The sequence below is a fragment of the Copadichromis virginalis genome, linkage group LG16 (genome assembly GCF_057382275.1).
Source record: "Copadichromis virginalis isolate Kocher_CV1m ecotype Utaka linkage group LG16, C_Virginalis_male_GT1.1, whole genome shotgun sequence".
In the NCBI taxonomy this organism is placed as follows: Eukaryota; Metazoa; Chordata; class Actinopteri; order Cichliformes; family Cichlidae; genus Copadichromis; species Copadichromis virginalis.
Window position 1 is genome coordinate 11,060,705 of NC_140633.1, and position 18,827 is coordinate 11,079,531.

The following is an 18,827-nucleotide window of genomic DNA, read 5'->3' on the forward strand; positions in this document are numbered from 1 at the left end:
AAAGAACATTTGTTCCTCGCAGAAGTCCGGCAGGGACGGCGAGAGGCGAGAGCTGACATTTGGGAAAACCATCAGGAGGACTTTACGCATCTGACCTTCACGTGTCTACATGCAGTAAATATAACCCCCTGGTTTTTCTGGATGAGACGTGAGTGCTGACTTCCAGAGGGAGAAACAGGGAGAGGAGAGCGTGAGAGACAGGGATGGAAAGTCTAGCATGGATCACACAGCAGGGTTGCAGTGTCCCTTCCATATTTAGTGAAATTCACAATATTTTCCAGAATTAAGTTCTGGCAATGGCTATCGTCACGTCGGTGCTCACAGAAAACGTATTGCTGACAGCTTGTTGCGCTTCACTTTGGCAAATGCAACTAGTGAAAAGTCACACAATGATAAAATGAAGCTGGATTTTCTTAGTTTTAGGCTAACGTTAGCCCAAGCTTTGGCATTTTTGCCTCTGTTAAGGTTCAAAAATTGAGGAAGGAGAGTACAAACAACCAGGTCCAGAAGATCTTGGTCAAACAATTGATTTTAATGAATACACGCGTGGGAAGACCACTCTGTACGCAGATTATTTAACAATAGCAGTAAAATAATTTCCCTGCTCCACACCTCCAGCCGACTACAGTGAAGGTAAATGGAAGTTTATTTCTGGTGTTCACATCATAAATCGATTTAAATTTGAATACAAGGATTTCTTCTTTAACTTCAGTGTGAGCAGTTTTTAACAACCTTCTACTGAGTGTTCATTCAGTCATGCATTCAAATTGTAGAAACGTTAACATTTAGAAGAAGCAGTAATGATCTTTCTAACACTTGCGTAAACATGCTACATTATTCTTAAAAACAATTCTCAAATTGAAAATTCAAACAGTAAACCCATACTGTTCTGTTGTTTTTATTAAATAGCTTTTGTGGTCTTTTTCTCTTTTGCATCAACACACTGCTTTTCCCGCTCCTGTCACATCTTGTTGTAATTTACCGAACTTGCCTCACATGATTGCTAGACTGATTTAAAATCCCAAATGCATTTTCACCGACCCTTAAAAAAGGCCGATTTTCCCACAGCGATGACATTTTGGAGATTGATGGACTTGCAGACAGATAATGACACGTTCCTTTTTGAAAAATGCCAGTTTCCACTGATGACTGAAGTAATGTCGTCACTGTGCGGTGACAGTGCCAATAAAAAAAGTCTTTTGCATAGTAAATGAAGCCAGCTAAGTGTGAAGAATTGACAATATTTGTGCCATGTGCAAAGAAGCTGTGACTGTGTGACTACATGTTACTTTTTCAATCGCTTACATATATGCGTTTGCAGGGCGAGTCAGGTTCCTGTCAGCGTCTGCGTCATTCCTCAGATGGACGCTCCAGAGTTGAAACTCTCCCTGGGCAGCACATCTGGACGCCAGCAGTCCATCTCTTTTGTACCGCTCACGCTCTGCTTCTTCTCATCTCACATAATCTAACCTTCACATCAGTGTAGTCAAGCGCTGGGTGTTGAAGTTGCAGGTGTATTGGTGAGTCTCACTCGCAGAATTGTACGTCAGAATTGTCTCCAATGTTTATATTACCATATAATCATCTTGTTTTTAAAAAAATCTTTAGTAACCCCTTTTCATGTATCTGTTCTGAGTTTGTTTTGAACTGACTTGATTCAAAGTGCCTTTTAGGACTTCCACAGTTATAGTGTTTGAGGTTCAAACAAGCGAAATGGAAATCATTTTTTATTTATTTTTTGTCTGCTGTATTGTCCGTATTAAGCACATAGTCAAATCTGTAACATTTGCCTTCCACTTCCATTACTTTCGCTCAGTGTTTGGAACTGGCTGATGTAGTTTCCCATCATCATGCTCTTTATCCTGGCTCTATGGGAAAATGAGGCCCACAGCTTCGCCTTGTAATGGGCCTCCAATTCTTGACCTTTGCCCCAGGAAGCATGTTGGGGTGTCGCTGGACATTTAAACTGATAGACTGACAGAAAACAAACGTCAGTGCCAATGAAAATGTAAATCATTTAAACTTGGTGAAAGCTGTCGGTGCCCCTGGGAAATATGGGGATACGCTGCAATAACAGCGTGGAGAAAGCTGCCATTCATGACCATTTTCAACAAAACCCCATAAATTGTCACTTCCTGATTTCCTCTCACTGTGTTATTAATGAGCTTTAGGCGAAGACTAAACTTCTCTTTAATATTGTCCTATTATTGTTTTTAATCTAACCTAAATATGGAAGCATGTTGTATACAATTATAGTTTGGGCTATTATTCTGCTTGCAAGCAAGAAGCAAAAAAGAAAATGAAAAAAAAGAAAGGAATGTCAAGAATGATAAAGATTTTTTAATCAAATTAAATGCACTTATAGCCATAATCTCCTCATTCCTTATTTTCTAAATATACTTTTATTTCCACACTAAAATTGTCCTGCTGTCCACTACAGTGACTATACTGTGAAATAAATGTAGACCATATATTCTTAAATGTTTTGGTTAAGTATGCTGTATGTAAGGATCCTTTAATAACTGCAAAACAATTTATATGTATTTAAAATATATTTTTGCACTTATTTATTAGATAATTACATACAAAATACTTCCATTATACCATATATGACTTTACCTTTTTATTCATGTCAAGTGATTCCCTTATAATGTGACTGTTGTGTCAAATTCTCTATTTTGTGCATTAGTGTGTGTGTGTTAGGGGTCTAGAGTGAACAGATAAGCTTACACAGTGTGTCTGCAGGGTTGGTGGGGGGACTGCTATAAATTGACTCTCCATGCTGACACGCTGCTCACTTTGAGGTCTCCTTTTTACAGCATAAACGCTCTATCAGTCAGCACAGACTGTTCACTGCCGATGGAGCGAATCGCGGTTTAATCTCTCCCCAGGCACAGTGCTAGTTACATCCAGTTCTGTGGATGGAGAAACTGGGGAAGTTGTTGTCCAATTAGCTGAGTGCACATCGTTTTGCCTTAATGTAAATCTCACTAAAGTTTTCCTCAGATCCAGCCGTCATTCATCTGCAAAAGCTGTTTTCTTTGTTGTTGCTGCCAGAAAGAGATTGGGTGGAGAGAATTGTTGAGAGGAATAAGGCCTATAGGTTCTAGTAGCTTAAAAACATGAAAAATCATCCACTGACCTCTTCACCCCCTCCCTTTGTCAGGTGGGTGCTGTGCCCCCACCCTATATTTAGATGGAGTATTTGGGGCAGCCGCTCATACCCATTCAAACAGGCCTGACTGCCTCTCCACTGGCATTTTGGCTCAATTTGTCTTTGTCAGGGAGGGCCCGGTGATCTCTCTGAGCGCAGACATCTCATGGTGAGACGTAAATGTTCCGATAAGCTGTGAACAATGTTGTTGCACGTTAATGATCCCGCCTGGAAACACGACGTCAAACAGACAAACCAAAATGAGGATACATGTGTGCACTCGTTTCTGTTGTGGAACTAATGCTGAAATAATGAAATACTCACGAAATATTGAAGATATTCCACAGACATATTCTTAGTTTGATGATGTGGCTTTTACCACCAAGTGCTTGTTTTATTTTTTTCTTTACATATTTAGAAGAAGACTAACCTGCCATTAGCAAGAGGGTACTTATTTTTCTCTGAAGTATTTAATAACTTTTTTACTGTATTTCTATTTTTGATTTTTTTCGATTTTAATTTAAATTCTCTGTTCATGTTGTGCTTCTATAGAATTGTGTTTTCTTTCTTGTTTGTGCACTGGCCTTTTCTGAAGCTCATTTTCACTCTCATTTTCAAAGAACAACAGCTGTTCATCCACTATAAACAGATAATAAATGTGCCATGAGCGCAGCAGTTTGCTTTTTTGTGCCAATGCACTAGAAAACCCCGAAATGTCTAAATCCTAAAAAAGTCACTGCTGACGTGTGACTCACCCACCTAGCTCTGATTCTTGTAATTTCCATGTTTCATATGGAACGTCCATACTGTCATTTTGAAATGTTTGAACCTAATCCTGAACTAATGCATGGTGGTTGCTTTTCTTTCTGCACCTGAAGCATTAACATTTGTGAGATGCAAGAGTGACGAATGCCCATTTATCACTTTCTACAGCCTCCCGGAAACCTTTCACACAGTGTGTGTTATACTAACATAGTTTCTGTGCGGTGACCGGTGAGCATATGCATATATATTACATTCACACATTTTACATTTTGCACACTTTAAGCATGGGTGTTTATGTATATTGCGTATGCTTGAGTCCCCATGTGTGTGTATGTGTCTGGCCAAGCTGGGTTTGTTTGACCAGCTGTTTGGAGGGAAAGCCTGATCCCATGTGACCTTGTGTTTCTCCAGCTGCTCTTGGATCAGCACAACCAGCCCTCTCTGCCAGGAGACACACAGGATGGGCCCAAACCCTTTTTACCCTGCTTTTTCTGGTTTTCTTTTTCAGGATTATTATTGTTGGTAACAGTAGTAGGGGAATCCATAGAAAACGTTAATTCTTTCTAGAAAATAATAAAATCTGTGGTAAGAGGGATAAAATTTATCTTTGTATTAGATAATTGCTGCCCTACAGCCAGTGTTGGGAAGGTTACTTTTAAAATGTATTCCATTACAGATTACAGAATGCATGCCCCAAAATGTATTCTGTAACGTATTCCGTTACGTTACTCAATGACAGTAACGTATTCTGAATACTTTGGATTACTTAATATATTACCATGTTTTTTACAACTACGTGAATGTACTATTGCTGTGTGATTTATTACTATTACTGAAGGTTCGCGACTCCGAACTGTAGTAAAGGGACCTCTGACTAATATGGCGGGGTCCCTGTCGGCTCGTAGCCGAAAAATAGCTTTACTTTGTTGTGTGGGTCAACTTTCCTTACGAGAGACAGAGAGAGGCGTTGAAAGGCTGCTCCAACGGAACTTATTGTTTCGGAGGAAAACACGAACACAGCGTACAGTCGAGTCTTAATAGCTTACTTACAGCTGGGCTCGTCAGGCACTCTTCTTGGCTGCAGTGGTTATTATTATATTTACATGCTTCCAGCTCCCGTTTTTCCTCGATGACAACTCGTACCTTTCCACTCTCCTTTTTCTCCTTCCTCGCGCTCACAGACCCATAACGTGTATGGCAGTCCATTCTCCCTGCAGCACGGACTACACTGCCCATGATGCTACATTCTTTAGAGCTATGCTTGTAGCATTCTGCCTGTTAGCTTAGCACAACAACAACAACAACAACAACAACAACGAAAAGGCGCTCTCTCACCCAGGAAACACACAGTCGCAGAGAGAGAGAGAGCGTCGCCCTGTAACCATGGCAACCGTAACGCTGCCGCCTGGAACAACAGCACGTAGCTGTCAAACAAAACCCAAACAGTCCTGACCCGCGACAAAATGAAACAGGGAAGTACCGCAGTGTAATCCATTTATTTCAACAAAGTAACTGTATTCTGAATACCACCTTTTTAAACGGTAACTGTAACGGAATACAGTTACTAATATTTTGTATTTTGAATACGTAACGGCTCTACATGTATTCCGTTACTCCCCAACACTGCCTACAGCGCTAAAATAGTCATATAGAAAAAAATACAATCTGATTAAAGTTGCATAGAAATGTATCCTACTGAAGCGTTATTACTGGGATCAACGATGATGTTTTTCACCATTATGCACTGAAGGTAAAGCCAAATTACTGGATTATTTTTGTAAAAAAATATAGTACGCAATTACATGATAAATTAAAAAAAAAAACTTTACTATGCAGTATTGCCAATACAGCTATTGCTTGTTTCTGTAACTACAGAAGAGTATTAAAGACTTCCCTTTAAATATAGTTTAAAGATTTAACGATTTTTGTCCATAGTCCCATTTCCAATATAGAAGAATTTAAGCTTTGCATCTTTTTCAATCCACAGTGTGACTGATATGATCCAGTGATTCTACTTGGGGCGATCGTGGCTCAAGAGTTGGCAGTTTGTCTTGTAATCAAAAGGTTGCTGGTTTGAGCCCCGGCTCGGACAGTCTCGGTCGTTGTGTCCTTGGGCAAAACACTTGCGGATGGCGCGATACGACAGCCTGTCAGTCTGCCCCAGGGCAGCTGTGGCTACAACTGTAGCTGCCTCCACCAGTGTGTGAATGTGAGAGTGAATGAATAGTGGAACTGTAAAGCGCTTTGAGGGTCTCGAAAAGCGCTATATAAACGCAATCCATTATTACTAAAATGAGACAAGATTCGAAGTATAGTTGTCTGTAAATGTTGGTTATTGACAAGGCTACAATTAAACTTTTAGACAAGAGACCAGTCACTGATTTATTTTTTACAAACATTCAAACTGTGTAAATCAAACTTTATCAGAATTTGAGTTTTAGACAACATTTCCTTATTTATATGATAAAATACACCGAGCCAAATAAGTTTAACCACTTCTGTCCAAATTGATATATTTCACAAATTTAATGGGCAACGGTTGTGTTAAGTCTTAAAAGCTCCAGTGTAATTTTGTATAGGCAAATAACGCTCGAGTGGGATGAACGGCCTAAATGCGTTTACCATCGTCCACGAGGTGACAGAGTCTCAGGAACTGAAGACCACAAGCTGGATTCTCTAGAGGAGAGACTCAAGCCGAGACCGCGGATGAGCGAGGCGGTGAAACCTGTCGGCTTCACACTCACACTGTCACACAAACACAAGCACAACTTAGCACTCGCAGACTGAGAAACACCTTCACACATAGACACACTTAACACAAACACTCACAGACACTGGTGCTGCATGTTTGGTAGAATTTGGCGCATGAGCGTGACAAACCCAGACGCTGGTCTTACAAGGTAGAAGACGGCGAGCTGTAAGATTCCACGAGCACATCAGTTTGTACTGAGAAAAAGTCACGATGTCTCCTGAGGGTCAGAGAGACAAATGTGAAGCCATGAGTTTGTGTATGAATGTTAGCTATGTTTCAAAAATGTTGATATAAAATAAAAGATCAAATAAATGCATTATTATTTACTGTTGATATGAGTCAACTAAATGATATGAAGCAGCATTGAGTATTGATATTCATTGTTGCCACATTAAACACCTTTATATTAGCACTAAATGCAAAAATGTAACTGTTTTTAAATGACATATATGCAAATGAAGAGGTTAGAAACTTTCCGTCACAATTATAAAAGGTGCAAAACTGTTTATGTTTGAATGTTCAAATTTAGTTGCTATAGATTTGTATTTACTGTTCTATTTATTCAACAGTGATACTCTGCATTATTTAAAAATGACATATTTAAAGGTAAAGACTGATTTTTACCTCACCTTTAAAGTGTGTAGTGCATTATCAGTGCAAGTGCCTCAGCTTAATTTATCACTATTATGAATTGAGCTGTTTAACATTATATTCAATATTCATGTCTGTTTCACAGGTTAAATATATGTTGCTTTTTAAATATACTTAGCAATGCTGCAAAGTTTTATTCATGTTTTGAGTTTTACCAAGTGAAAAATGAAGAAGGAATTACTATTTAATAATTGTACTGACGTTAATAAACAGGTCATTTGTCACGCAGACAGACAGATAGACTGCAAGTCCTCAACATTTCTAGTAATCCCCCGTCTATTCCGGCTCTTGTTTACAGATGTCTTTCTCTTTACTGCTTTAAGTTTGCTGATGTTTAAAAGTGTCCGCACGGCCTTTTCGAAGCTTTCAACTGCAACCGAGGCTTCCAGCTCAGCTGGTCGCGCATGTCTGTCAACACTGCTATTACCATCCTCTGTGTGTTTCTGCGTGTATGTGTGTGTTACCGGGTGGGTGAAAGCTACCCAGGCCTGTGACCTTGAAACTAACACTGAACATTATACTCAACACCTTCCCACATGCACATATATGCATGCACATGTTAGCTAAGTCATATTCTCAGCCAAAGGCTATTGACCTTTTTGCAGGTTTTACATTACAAACACATGTTCAAATCTTTGCATAGCAGTGTACATAAATGAACACTTAAGACTCCAGTATTTCCCCTTTAAGGTTGTTAAAATGATCTTTTTCTCAGTTACAGCTTGTTCAGATTGGTTATTAAGTGTACATGGTGATCAGATTGAGGAGAAGGGTTTGGCTAATGACCAAACTATAAGTAAGACTGCGCTCTTTATATGTTTATATTTGTTCTGTATTCATAAAACTGCTCTTCTGACCTCACAACCTGTGCTACAGTAGAATAGTGCAGAATGGTCGGATGTGAGTCTTTTAATTGTGATTGTATTTATTGACTTTTCTTTAGAGATAAACTGTGATTCTTTTACCAACAGCTTTAGAAACTGTAGCTTTACATGTTGCTAATGAACACAACACACCAGTTGCTTACAGCATGGACCAGATAAGAAAGAGACTTCAGCTCTCACATGCACTGCATTTCTCAAAGAAGCCAAACAAGTATGCCTACAGTGTCATGTGGCGTTTGGATGTCCTCTTTTGTATTGGTGACACTTCTTTCCCAAGTCTTTAGTCACTGCCTAAGAGCAAAGGTTTTTGTTGAGAAAAATTAGACTGGAATTTCTGCAAGGCTATATTGTAGCCTTTACACTGAAGTCAAGTAAAACTGCTTCCTTACTTTTGCTAAAAATATTTAAAAGTGCTTTCCCTTAAGGGAAACGTTTGAGCTGAAGTGCCACAGCGCTAAAGTGAAAAGGCTCAGTGACCATGACAATGTGCTAATGCTACAATGGGTCTCTAACGAGTGAGAGCCAGCGCTAATTTCCCTGTTTGACAAAGGGACTCTGTGATCCTTGGCTTCTAGGGGTTAGCCGCACTAGCAGGTGTGTGTGTGTGTGTGTGTGTGTGAGACAGAGAGAGAGGGTGAGAGAGAGATATTTTGTATCTGCTGTAGTCTCACAGGCATGCTAGAATATACCGATTCTCCTGCCATTGTGTTCAACTGTGTGAGTCTGAGTAAGCTCGTGTTTTGCACTGCATAGAAAGGGTTCCTTTTCGCATGCATATGAGCAATTGTTGAGGTTAAGGGTCAGAGGTGGCCTTCTGAGGGTTATTTGGCGCAGGTCACAGAGTGGACAGGTTGAGCGGCATATCTTTTGCATCTCTCAGCATGCACAGTGAGTTACTGTCACAGGATGTGCCACTGTTGCCAACACTCACAGGAAAAATCCCTGAGGAAGATGAACAGTCCGCATCTGCCAATCCCATGCAGAACACCCACAACTGCAATGGACTGGTTAGCAGAAAAAAATCCCAAGACAAAAGACGTGAACAAAATCAAATAATCCAGATGTTTATAATCCGGAAAAGCTCATTACTGCATTTACCATGAAAGGAAAAATATTTATTTTTGAGGCAGCTGACAAATAACCTCTCAGTTATTTAATAATTATTTAACGAAGCCCCATCCTCAATGAGGAATCAATACTGTAAAGTTTATTTATATAGTACCAAACCATAGCAATAGTCACCTTAAAGTATGCTATATTGTAAAGTAGAGAAAGCCTCAACAATCAGACCCCCTATCAGCAAGTACTTTGGCAACAGTGGGAAGAAAAAACTCGCTTTTGACAGGAAGAAAGCTCTGACAGAACCAGGCAAGATATAATTTCTCTGCTACTTCAGATTTCGGCAAGGTAAAGTAACCATTCAGAGGAGGACGTGTGTATTGCCCTCATTTTCCCACTCATCTGTTTCTTTGGAAATGTAAAAAAAAAAAACATGCTAAAAGCGTACACAGCCATGGTGTGCGCAAGGATCTTGGGTTAAATGTATCCACCAAACAGGACATGTGAGAAGAAACTGCTATGTGAGAAGATGAAGTGGAGATGGAGAAGGTGCTCAGATGGTGATGAAGGACTGGACAAGTGAAAGGGATGAGGAGGCGAAAGAAGAAGAGACAGAGACAAGGGCAGGAGGACGGTGACAGCTCTGACACTACGTCCAGTCTTTCAAATGCTGGGATAAATTTAAAGCTGAGGATTGGATGTGCCTTCCAGACCTGTCACTGAGATAACTCGCATTCTTGTGCATCTGTCCGCATGTTCATCCTTTCTCTATTAGGGCCTGTGGGTTTACGAACATGAACATTAACAAGAACACTGTGAAACCTTTTTTTTTTTTAACCCGTGTCTAAAACACTGTGACCACAGTATATGAACATGATGCACCTGACCATGAATTGTAGGTTATGTTTCATCAGGTCACCTAATAAGGAAAGAAGCTGTCCTCCCTATTGTTAGCCTTGAACAACCCACGGGTAGACACTTCACTGGCTCACCTCAAACCTGAGATAACTCCAGACTTGTGCACATCAAGCTGCCAAAGGTCATTTTACCTGTCATCATAACAACTCATTGAATTTCACTAAATGTATCGAGTGCTTCAAATTGTTGTTTTTGCAAGCCTGTTATGCAAATGATGCTTTATTCCATTTTCCAGCTGTTGCCTCCAAGATAAAAGTAATCGTGCAACCAGTTTGATGAGAAAACACAGCTAAGGCAGGAATAGGGGGGAAGGTCTTGAGTATTCCAGAGATCCCACACTGGATCGGTAATGATCTTGACTTTCTGTCCCCCTCTACTGTCCACATCTCAAGCAGCACATAAATCATACAGTGTATTCAGACGCACCGACACCCTGGGGTAGCTGGCTGGCATCGCTTTCTATCTATCAACCCTTCTGTCTGTTCTCCATGCTTGTCTGTTTGCATTCCTCCATCTGTGTCTTGCCAGCATTCTCCTCACATGTACACAAATCCTAAGTGGGTGTTTGAGTGACTCTATGAATTTGGATGAGTGCTGAGCCTCTCTTGAGGACTTGTGAGACTAATGACTGAATTGCACACCTGCCTGCCACTCCTAAAGTTCATTCAAGATGAGAAAAAAAGAGCAAAATATAACATTTGCTTTGTTGGATCTTAAGTATTTCTTATATTTTTAGCATGCGCGCAGTGCTAACACCATCTGTTCTTTCGCGTTATTTCGATCGCAGTCTTTTTGTGAGCCCACAGTGTGCTGAGACGGTAACAGACAGAGATGAGGGGGTAAAGGTTTAACTTGGCACAGGACGGGACAAGCTGATGAAGTGAGACACTTCATACCTCTGGGGAGGGATCATAGCTTCGCTTGCATCGTGTTCTGCTTCCTCTTGTTTCTCAAATTAGTGCCTCCAGTTGCTCTTGGAGGTTGTGCTTTAAATATCTGTCGCACCATATGTGAAAAAGCAGTACAAAGTATTTTTGAAATAAGCATTCTGAAATGGTTTTTACATTTGGTAAATGTTATTGTGATGATAGCCATAAAAGGTCTCATTTCTATAGTGCATGTTTGTTTCTGACTTCAGAAAGAGCTTTCAGACAAGACATTTACAGAGCTTTTAAATTTCACAGATGGATTAAGTTCGATATTTAGCTGGTTTGTTGCAGTCCGTCTCAGTACTACATGCCTGAATGAATGTTTGTCACAGTCTCATGTTATGATCACTGCTTTTTGTGTATTTACAATCCATCTTTCCTCCTTTCCCACCCTTGTTATTCTCTTGATTAACCTGTGCCCAATTATCCATCCCTAAATGAAGTCTGCGTGTCCACCCAGGTTGTTATCTTAAAGGTAACGTCAGCCTACTCAGTGTACTCAAAAATATATTGATCAGTGTGTAATTACATTATCCAACCAAATGATGCGTTCTCATGAAGCCATTAAAAACACATAATCATGAGTACTGGTTTAAACGTGCATAAACATGTTTATTTATTTCTGATACTGATAGCAGATTAGATATGCAAAGCTCCTGTCTCTGGACAGCAAGCCATCTAAACAACAGCAGCTGGTTATAAGCTAGCATAATGGCAGCTCAAGTTAGGCTTGAGTGTGTTGAATATCACACTTTCCCTCTGATATTCAGTTTGATTAAATCCTTACATCATATGAGAGTTTATTAACTGCCGAATCCAATAATGTTACATCCACTTCAAAGAAAGTTAACTAAAAACAGTTAACAGCAGCTAACGGAGGCTAACAGCAGCAATAACAATAGCAGAACTTACCAAAAGAAAAGTACTAACTAACCTAACTATTGCTGTTACTGGGCAGAAGTCAGCTTCACTGACTCAACCACTTGTACTGGACTTCTTTCTCAAACTGTACAGTGGAAAACGGATGTGGAAACCAGCTAAGGTAAGCAGCAGATTCACACCCTATATTCACTACAGAAAAACGTCAGCTGGGGTTGTCTGTAGGACAGACAACCATAGCTAAGATTGGTAGAATTGGGAGTGGTAAGAAAACAGAAATCAGTTAACTGCAATCTGCATTCTACTGACATCTAGTGGTGAGATTTTAGAAACTGTATCTTTAACTCCACCCTAAATCCTCACTTTTATTTCCTGCTGCTGGCTGCCTGTTTTGGTGTTTGTTTGTTTTGTTTTTATTTTTATTTCATTAGTGATCTGTTACAGCGCTTTTGCACAGTCATTCTGTACAGTGCCAGTACTTTTAACTTTAAAAAATACCTCTAGGTGCTTGATTGAAGAGTGGCCATCCATCCAGCCATCTATCCATCCATGGATGGGCACATTGCAATGGCATTTTCTACCTCTTTTGCCAGTCCAGGTTGCAGAGGCAGGAATCTAAGTCGATTAAGGCATTCCCAATACACCCTTACTGGGTCCTTTCTTTGTGGAAAAGCAGTGGCTATACTTCTGGATGACCAACCTCCTCCTCCTCACCCTTCAGAGGAAGCCCAGTTGTATCTGTGATCTCATTCTTTTGGTCCCTACCTAGAACTCGCGATCATAGGTGAGGCTAAGAATATATAGTGGCTGGTAGATCAACAGCTTTACTTTTACACTCAGCCAACTTCAGCGTGCACAACACCCTGTTTGCTTGTTTGATGCTGTCATCCACCATTTATAAAATGAGCTTGTAATATGAGGAAATACAGGACCTAAGATTTTCCATTGACTCCTGGATAACGTTTTAAGAGAGCACAAGCATAATGGATTATTGAAGTTCTCAACATAATCATGAATCATTTGAATTCATAAAAGTGAATTAAAGACATCAGTAAAAACAAATAATGGATGTTTGATACAAAATGTATTTGTTATGTTCAACCAAACTGTCAAGCTTCATAGAAGTAATTAGATACCACTAGCACAAGAAAATTGATTTTTATGTATGTTAAAACATATTCTGTCATTTCCACAGAGCTATCAGATAACTGACTCTGACGGCTAGCGTTGGGTAACGGCTGCTATGGATTTGAGATTAGGCCACAGCTGTCCCGGAGAACCTTATCGTCCTGCCATGTTCGTGTTTCTTGCAGAATAGGATATTCTTTCCTCCCCTTGAGGGAGGGGGGAGGGGGGGCAAGGCTAAAATGCTTGAACTATCTGACACCAGATCAGCCTGGTGGAATTTAGAGAACGGCGCTGTCCCCTTGCCATGCAAATGCCCGCAGAGGCGGTGTCATCTCTGAATTGCGTTTATTCGTTGGCACCCTGTCGTAAAAAACCTCAGCTTCAACTGCATGTTAATCTTGTCAAGTAAAGTCTTTTTATTCTTTACTTTGGATCCAAATACGAATTACTCCTCTTTATTGTTTTCTTCTTCACCCACCCCTTTTCTTCTGGCACTTTTAACTCAAGCACTCCTCTTCTGCACTCTGACATCCCAAATGCAAACACATAAACACGTAGTGGAGCATGGATTTGGTGACATGTGGTAGTGGCGGTGGAGGGCACTAAAAAGGTTCCAGTGATGAAAAACCTCTCAGCCTTCCAGGGAGGTCATCTTCTGTTTCACACCAGGCAAAATTTATGAGCTTGCCACTCAGCATCTCTGCTCTCATGTTGAGATGCAGCGAGATTCAGAGAACGCCATGTAGGAGAGGAAGGAGAACTGAAATGTAGACGTAGAAGAAGCAGGAATTGTTGTTAGCGAGATGGAAAAAAGTGATGACAAGGGGAAAGAAATAACTAACGCTGCTGCGAGATGTGACACAAAACTAAAAATGACAAGCTTTTAGTATGGAAATCAAGACAAGGCTACTTAAATATGTCACATATGAATTTGCACTCATCGGTGAGTCACAGGGGTAATTCAACCTTTTTTATGTTTGAAGATTAAAGGTCAAACACTTAACTGGTCTGGACCAATCATAAATGTGACTTGGTCCATGAAAAGCTTAAATTAAAATCTTCCATTACTAATCGTCAGACAGCTGTTAATTACAAAAAACCTCCACACCAGACGAGACACTATAATATGTAGGGAAATATAACATAAGCACTCTGCAGCCGTGTTGCGGCTGTTACTCAAAAAAAAGTAATGTGGTAAACATTTGTTATATTACTTGTGACCAGAGGTGGGACCAAGTCATTGTTTTGCAAGTCTCAAGTCTTTATCCTCAAGTCTCAAGTCAAGTCTCAAGTAATGTCAGGCAAGTCAGAGTCGAGTCTCAAGTCACTGGTGTAAAAGTCCGAGTCAAGTCACAAGTCTGAAACTTTGAATTTCAAGTCCTTTCGAGTCTTTAAAAAAAAAAAAACGAAAAAATAATGTTGCAGTTATGCTAAATGTAAATATTAGACCATGTAATTTTAAAATCTGTGTTTTTCTCAACACATGACAAAATAGTGAACTTAGAAAATATACACAAATTGTGAAATTGCACCTCTTTAAAATGCAGCTCAATTAAACTTAGCTCCAAGAATAATTTTCACCGACAGTTCTGAGATAAGCTGCATGTTATTCTTGGATGCGGTTGTAGGACCGGCTTTAAAATCGCATGACAAAAATATCATACACATTAAAAAAAACTGTATCACCAACGTAGCCTGGACAACATTTGCTAGTTAGATGAAGTCAGCTATCTCATCGTAGCATATTTATATGCATATTTATAATCATACGGTTCTTGGAGTGAGTGCATACACTCATGAAGTTTAGTAACTTCCGGTCACTGCAACAAGCCCAGGTACAGTTTACCGCCGGATGGGTGCAGGACCTTGAAATGCACCGTGTAGAACGAAAGACCATCGTACGAACAAAGGTAAGTTTACCAGTCTCACAAATCGTCGTCATAAATACACATTCGTTAACCGTTTATTAATAGGACCTTTGAGCTCAACGGTAATTAATTAGTAGTGGAAATAATTTCTGGTAGCATCACAGAAATGTAGCAGTGACAATAATACTGTATGCTGTAATCGTACTGGACAATTAGTGATACAAAAAACCTGTTTTATCCTGTGAATAAAAGTATATGTTTTTGTCAATGTACCATAATAACAGAAGCGAAACGCTTGTGTCAGGACAATTCACTATTTATGCACAATAAACAAAGGAGCATAGCGCGACAATTTCTGTTCAGCGCCAGACTTGCTTGTAACCTATATCACCAATTATGTTATGAAAATGACGTATTAACTACTAAAAAACACTGACCTTTGTGTAAATGCTTGGAGCAGACTAACCTGTGAGCTGGAGTGTTCTGGGACGTTATATTTGGTCTTTGAATGGCTGCAATCCAGGCCATCCGTCGCCTCTTTGTTACTTCGGAAACATGGCTTGAACAATTTCTCTTCAACGACGTAATCCGATAACAACCGATCTCTTTACCCGTCGGCTTCCCGTGGCTGTCATGCGACCGGCTATTGCAGTTAATAATACAACGGCTTCTTGACATTTTTGTGTTTCTTTTTATCGCTGTGTGACTGATTTCAATTGAAAGCCTGCGTGCGCTAGTACCGCTTGCCACGAGTTCCCAGAATCCTTTGCGGTTTACCCCTGAATGACGTCACATTTTCAATCTCTATATAATATGCATGTTAAATTTTATATTTGGGGTGAAATATCAAGTCTTTTCAAGTGAACCGGTTCAAGTCCAATTCAAGTCCCAAGTCATTGGTGTAAAAGTCCAAGTCAAGTCACAAGTCTTAGAACATTTTTTCAAGTCAAGTCTAAAGTCATAAAATTAATGACTCGAGTCTGACTCGAGTCCAAGTCATGTGACTCGAGTCCACACCTCTGCTTGTGACATTATTATCATGTTACTCAATAAAATGACTTGAAATGCATTATCAACAATATGACAACAACATGTACAAACAGACTGACAACACAAAGCAAAGATGACAACCAGTCCAAAGGCTTCACTGTGATGATCATCTCAATGATTTCACTGTAGAAACATGAACAGGTCAAAATAGAGCTATAATGCTGCTCATCACAGCCTTTGTTACCTGCTGAAGATCAGGCTCCGGTTGGTAAACGGACTGATTCAATTATAGTGATTTTCTGCTCTTCTAGAGTACTCAAAGCGCTTTCTCTAAACTTAGTGGTGTCTAAATTCACACACATTCATACTCCGATACTTGAGGTTAGTACCTTGCCCAAGGATACTTGGCAAGCAGACTGGAGGAGTTCGAACCACCAACCTCCCGATTAGTAGGTGACCTGCTCAACCTCCTGAGCTACAGCCACCCTGCTGTCTGGGGTTGGCATACATTCAGCTTTCAAATCAAAACACAGTCGCCTCAAGGTGTTTTATATTGTAAAGGGAAACCCTCCAATAATAGAGAGAAAACCCCAACAATGAAATGACTCCCTATCAGCAAGAACTTTGGCAACTGTGGGAAGGAAAAACTCCCTTTAACAGGAAGAAACCTACAGAAGACTCAGGCTCAGGGAGGGGCAACCATCTGCTGTGACTGGTTGGGGGTGAGGGCAGTGAGGCGGGACACAAAACACACTATGGAAGAGAACCAGGGCTCTTTTCTAGCATTGTGTTGCTGTCTGTGCAGATGCTCGCAAAGATCTCATACATAAAGCAGATATTTCTGTCTTGGATGCACTATTTCTGTTTCCTGTGTACCATAGCGGTCTTGTCCTTTCAAACAGTAACAGTAAAAAGTCATTTCATATCTCGACTGCCAAAGCTGCAGACTGCCCCACCATTTTCCTCCTTTCCAGACAACTGAAATCAGCTGGTTGTACAACAAGCACGCAGGGAGAAAAAAAGCTGTTAATTTGATGCTTTTGTTGTCTCTCTATCCTGAACCTTTGTAAGGCAAGTAATGGCATAATCATAGCTGCAATGTAAAGTAGAGTAATGCATTACATCACTGTGTTACTGAAAAATGGAATGCAATTACAGTACAATACAGTATACCCAACACTACTCTTGTGTTACCTTATGATTTCAATGCAAAGGTTAAGAAGCTCTTCGGGAATACTTCTTAAACTTAAGATCCCCACATTAGAAGAAACATGCAGTGAAAAAGTATCATATTAAATGATTATTTTAAAAAATACTTTAAAGGATTTACTTACTTTAAACTTGCTTTGAAAAAAAATGAGTGAAGTTGGGTATCAGAGCAGGACAGTCCAGCAGGACCTGGTTCAAAGAGATTCAACATTTGCATGTTGGAAACACGATATTATTCACCAAGATGAGGGAGGGTGTATATAAAGTATACATTCCAGAGCACGAGCCAGCATCAGGATGCGCTTCAGTGGAAAATACTGCATACTGCTCAGCAAATATCTTTCAAAGACATAATATGAAGAAATTACTTTTGTATTTGCTCCAATTTTTTCACTCATTTTCATATACTTTATAAACGTTTATGCCCTGTTCAGAGTAAGATTTATAACTATTTCAATTCCACAAATGGTCAATAAAGCGAGTTACCCTCTAGTACATCCCTGAACCACCCACACACCATTTAATGGAAACACCACTTGCCACAGAGCTGCGACTCATTTGAACCTCATGTTTTTCCTCACATATTTCAAAGACTCAAAGTTGTGTTTTGCCCAATTCTGTCAGACAGCTACCACATGCTGCCTTCAAAGGGAGATGGATTCACACAAAGCAGGGACTCTGGGCAACAGAAAAAATGACCTCTGCCATCCATCATCGTGTTTATTTACACGGTGATGAGATCAATATTTTATAGGAGAGGCTGGTGGAAATTTGGATGTCCTGACTCGGTGTGAAGCCACAGTGAACGCTTATGGAAAAAGAGTCACCCAAGCAAATTAAGCTCAGCCAGGGTGTATGACCCACTGTTGTGCTGGAGATGGATGAGGGGGAATGAAAAAAAGAAAAGCTCATGATTCCCATAAGGAAATTTGCACTCTCCTTTTAAACCATCCTAGGGACTAAGAAAAGAGGGCAGCCAGGGCTTCCCAGCTACCACATCTATTTGTAAATCAGTGCCTCAGCCAAAGGCAAATTTGGAAGTTTTTTGGAAACTCCCACAACCGTTGGGAAAACATGTATGTGTACAGAAAGGTCCTGCTTCTAAGTAAGAATCTTCTTACTTAGAGGCAAGACATTCACAAGGATTACATGAGCATCTTATCAGTCTGATCAAAAACAAGTTCCTCGGTTCCTTACGTCAAAGTGAAACCCACTCCTGCAGATGAGGGTTCATGTTTCAAACAGTTTCTCTCAAGTTAAATAAAATCCCAAATGTCAGCCAAGAGTCCGAGTGACTCCAGTTCAAGCATCCTTCTCCTCTCATTTGCACCTACACTTCTAGCCTGAGACCAGATTTGGTCGAAGAAAGTCAGAGACTATCGAGCTACAGGCTAGCGAGCGAGAAATGCACAGTTTGGAGATGAGGTGGGAGGCAGGCACGCAGCAGGGAGGAGTTCAGAGGGCAAAAATAACAAAGACAGTGATCACGGTCGTAAATTATGCCGCCGACACATCAAGCTGTCCACGCACTCTTTAGGTCGAGTGTCAGCTGGTTTGGAAATGAAAACATTTAACCCCACTGTGGCTTAAAAGGTCATAACTCACAGCTCTCCCCTCTGACATGAGTTACGGCCTCTCGTT

At 40.2% G+C, this 18,827-nt stretch overlaps 1 long non-coding RNA gene across 1 annotated transcript; it reads left to right on the top strand.

Moving 5' to 3' along the window:
- The first annotated feature begins 5,507 nt into the window (after window positions 1–5,507).
- On the top strand, window positions 5,508–6,287 carry LOC146690289 (uncharacterized). Its single transcript, XR_014915841.1, has 2 exons — window positions 5,508–5,669; window positions 5,907–6,287. It is a non-coding gene; the product is annotated as an uncharacterized LOC146690289 (long non-coding RNA).
- The last annotated feature ends 12,540 nt before the right edge of the window (window positions 6,288–18,827 follow it).